The sequence below is a fragment of the Lathyrus oleraceus genome, chromosome 7 (genome assembly GCF_024323335.1).
Source record: "Lathyrus oleraceus cultivar Zhongwan6 chromosome 7, CAAS_Psat_ZW6_1.0, whole genome shotgun sequence".
Classification (NCBI taxonomy): Eukaryota; Viridiplantae; Streptophyta; class Magnoliopsida; order Fabales; family Fabaceae; genus Lathyrus; species Lathyrus oleraceus.
This window is the reverse complement of record NC_066585.1, coordinates 139,613,475-139,617,971: the sequence shown is the minus strand read 5'-3', so window position 1 is coordinate 139,617,971 and position 4,497 is coordinate 139,613,475. Positions and strand designations below refer to the sequence as shown.

General features: G+C 39.2%; 1 non-coding gene across 1 annotated transcript; it reads left to right on the top strand.

Moving 5' to 3' along the window:
- The first annotated feature begins 431 nt into the window (after positions 1 to 431).
- LOC127109278 (small nucleolar RNA R71) lies at positions 432 to 538 on the top strand. The gene has a single exon (XR_007796605.1). It is a non-coding gene; the product is annotated as a small nucleolar RNA R71 (small nucleolar RNA).
- The last annotated feature ends 3,959 nt before the right edge of the window (positions 539 to 4,497 follow it).

Below are 4,497 nucleotides of genomic sequence, written 5' to 3'. Positions count from 1 at the left end.
ATCCAGGGTTATAGGTATTTGAATATGGGTTCCCTTGGGTGTAGTTCACTTGCTCAGAGTGGGTTTCATTTAATAGACTGCATTCTACGGATTGGTGTCCTTGGGTTCCACATATCTCACAATCCGACGAAACTGCGGCTATAGTATTCGGGTTTATGCACATATGCTCGACTTTAAGGGCTAATGCATCCATTTTAGCTTGCATCATGTCTATAGAGCTTAGTTCATGCACTCCTCCTTGGGCTTCCTTCTTCTCAACAGTCGCTCGTTCGACTCCCCATGATTGATGGTTTTGAGCCATATCTTCGATGAGGGCACTAGCTTCAGGATAAGGTTTGTTCATCAGAGCACCGCCTGCGGCAGCGTCGATGGTCATCTTTGTGTTATAATGAAGTCCATTATAGAAGGTTTGAATGATTAACCAATTTTCTAAACCATGATATGGGCATGCTCGTAACAACTCTTTATATCTCTCCCAAGCTTCGAACAGCGATTCTCCTTGGTTTTGGGTAAATCTAGTTATATGGTTTCGAAGAACGGCGGTCTTACTCGGGGGAAAATATCTAGCAAGAAAAACTCTTCTAAGGTTATCCCAAGTCGTAATGGAATTGGGTGGAAGGGAATCTAACCACGATAGGGCTTTATCTCTGAGGGAAAAAGGAAATAATCTTAAACGTATTGCCTCGGGAGAAGCTCCATTGGTTTTAAAAGTATCTGCTAATTGAAGAAATATTTTTAAATGTTGGTTTGGGTTCTCAGTAGCGAGATCCGCGAATTGTCTCTGTTGCACTAGTTGCAACAGGGATGGTTTAAGTTCAAAATTATTAGCTGGGATAGTTGGGTTTACTATACTAGAACTAGGTTCTTCGTTTGATGGTTGAGCAAAATCCTTAAGAGGTCTTTGGTTTTGATCTTCGGCCATAGCTCTCTTAATTCTATGAAAGAATAAACGTGCGCGAGCATAACGTTCAGGTTCCGCCAGAGGGTATACTAAGCTTAAACTTCCGGTGCTGCGAGTTCTTCGCATTGACCGGTGGGAAATAACATAAGTCTAAACGATACAACAACAGGAAAATGAAATTTGACGAAATTGGTCCCCGGCAACGGCGCCAAAAACTTGATGCGTTGTTTTTCGCAAGTATACGAACGCGTTAGAGTAATATAAAAGATTATCGAATTCACAGAGACCAAGTGTCAATCTATCGTTATCTGTTGTTATGGTGTTTATCAAAGGCAATCAAAATAGGTATTTTTGGAGTGTGCAATGAAAAGTAAAGTATTGAAATAAATTTAATTAATAAAGACAGGGTCGAATGTAATTCACGTAATCAATTGATAATCCAAGTACTTGCTAATAGAACTACTTATGGGCAATGTTTCCTACTATGAAAAGAACTAATTTAACGGGAACTGTCGCTTTCGCGTATTCAGAACCGAGTTGTACTCCGTAATCAAACCCTCTTATTGTCACTTATAAAAAGGTGCGCATTGCGTTAGAGTAGTAAACCTATTTTTAAGAAATATAGTATCTTGACTAAGTTGAAAAGTATTATAACCTGGATTTCTTAACCAAAAGAGGTTCTTACGAACCAGACTCTAAACTTATAAACGCGTCCGAAAATAGTTTTAAAATCTCTTTTCTTCTTAATGTTAAAATCTCCTAATGAACTAAACAAAGCGCTTTCGCTGTTTTTGAAATAGTTAAAAACAATTAAGTTTATAAAGACGTTGGACGGCTTTCGATCTTACCCAACGGAATTGAAGTACGGGAAAACTTAAGTTGAAAGTTAAAATAGCCCTTAAGTGTTTCTACGAACAGTTGTACGGATTATCGGTTTAATTACGATCCTTACATTCTAACCTTTTAGATTTAGTTAGACATGGTAAAGTAAAAGTGCATTAATTTAAATAAAAGTAGTGCGAGTGCGGAAAGTAAATAAAAGTAAAGCGAGTGCGGGAAATAAATAATTTAAAGCGAGTGCGAGGAAATAAATAATTTAAAGCGAGTGCGAGGAAATAAATGAAAGTAAAGCGAGTGCGGGAAATAAATAATTTAAAGCGAGTGCGAGGAAATAAATGAAAGTAAAGCGAGTGCGGGAAATAAACAAAATAAAGCGAGTGCGGGAAATTAAATAAGATAAAGACAAGTAATAAAAACCTGCTCCAATCGGAGGGCTGAGTAAATTGCAATCCGGAAATGAAAATGGCGGCAGGATTAACTTCCTTCCAAAGTGCTCCAAACTCGATTACAGAGTCTATCACAGCCTTGATTACACAATTGTGGTAACACTCCAATGCGAAGCGATTACCACTATAAAATACTGAATATATGCCTAACTGAAACAAAGTTGCTCTGAGTTTGCCTCTACTCTAAGTTTGGATGATTGTAAAAGTGAATTCGCGTTTCTATTTATAAGCAAGTAAAAAGATGGAAATGACATGGATGCCCTTCAACTTGAAAATAGGAGGAAATCGTTTTTCCTCTTGTGGCGCCCGCCACAAGGCCATGGCGCCCGCCACAAGTGTAATACCCCAAAATTTACCCTTCATTTTTCCTGGAAGCATACGCTTTACACCTCATGCATGCATTCATTTTTAGGTCATTTAGCATTTGCATTTCATCATGGCAATCGGAATATTTAAAAATAAAAAAAAACGAAAAAACAAAAGAAAAAAAAACGGAAAACGAAAAAAATAAAAATAAAAGAAAAAATCTTGGACTTGGACCTCTCTCATTTGAGCCCATAGGTCCACAAAAATCAGGTTATAAATTCAGAGTTTCAGTGAAACAAAATTTAATTTTATTCCTATTACCCTGGCTGGAGGAAAAAGATAGTGAGAGAAGAGCTAACAGAGTTCAGAGCAACCTCCAAACCCTGAAGGGAACTCAACTGCACAGAATCACATAAACCCTAAAGATTGTTTTGTAAACCTCACGAGTGCAACTCAATTTCAATCAAGCTCTCCAATCAGGTTTGCCTTATTCCCATTATTTTACGCCTTCAATTTGAATGTTCTAAATGTGTGATGTATTATGTATGAATGTATAAATAATGCCTTGAATGCTTAATCGTTTAATTTTTGAAGTGTATGCCACAGGGTTTGAGGTTTCTGAAACCATACTGTTATAACCATACTGTTATCCATGAAAAAAATGCTTATCGTGTTTCACTAACCCTTTTGTTGAGTTTTTGTGAAGGCTCACATGACTTTTGCAAGGATAGCTCGCTGGATATTCCATTTTGCTTGTGGGATACCATTTGGGAGATTTATTATGATTGCCTTGTTGGCACATTTACTTTATACATGTTTGTTTTGTATGTGTTCGTATCCCCGCAGGTAGCGCGGTTCCTTCGTCAAGGACTGCCTTCTTGCATGAGCATCCCAAACCCTAACCCTTCATTGATTTTTCTTCTCCTAACACGTTTACTCCTTCTACTACATGCGAGTAAGTCTCCAAAGGTCGAGCATCCGGTAGATTGTGCAGTGACGTCGTTCGTCCAAAACCCAATCCATAACCCCGTAGTTAGCCAAACTACGGTGTGCTCTGATTCTCATTCCAGATGAGATACGTAGGCATAAGACACGATGTCTTAGCAAGCACAATTACCCTTAACCCCTAGGTAGCCGAGCTACGAAGACTCTGATTCTCATATTCAGATGAGATACGTATGCAGTGGATGCGACATCCGCGTGAGTCATTTTCATTTAACCCCTTTTTTAGTAAACAGCACAAGATAAACTCACACCCTTTAGACAAGAACTACAAAAGTGGATCCCGTAGAGTACTACGGATGCGTAGGGGTGCTAATACCTTCCCTTCGCATAACCGACTCCCGAACCCAAGATTTGGTTGCGAGACCTTGTCTTTTCCTCTCCTCTTTTCAGGTTTACTTCGAGCGTTTCCTTTCCCACCTCTGGGATAAATAACGCACGGTGGCGACTCTTCTGTCATTTTCTTTCGCCAGTTGTTTTTTTGCACACTGTATTTTTTAGGCTGCGACAGCTGGCGACTCTGTTGGGGACCCGGTTTCCCTAAGCGAGTCCCTCCTAGCTTTTGTAGTTTGTTTGTTTATTGTGTGTTCATGCTTTTGTACAGTTATTTATTTACCTACTTTACCTTATTGCATTGTGTACATATCATTGCTGTATCTGTTGGCTGGCTATGGCTGCTTGGTGATCTTTGTGAGATGAGTTCTATACCCGAACTCGAGTGCACTTAGGATAAGAGAATGGCATAGTCTTGTCGACTTGTGTGGAGTTATTCCTTAGCAAGTTGACTTGCAAGCTCATTCACTTGGTGGAGGTCATGTTGAGATCAATAATGTCACACAAGTAAGTTGTGGTTAGACATTACTTTTTCCAATATAGACCTTAGAAGCCGAGGACCTTAGTTTACCAAACCCATCTTGGCCTATTCGTAGGACGTAGTGCGAAAGTCGTTCAAGTGTAAGATTTGATACGATTGTTACGCGATACTACACTCATAAGAGTCTC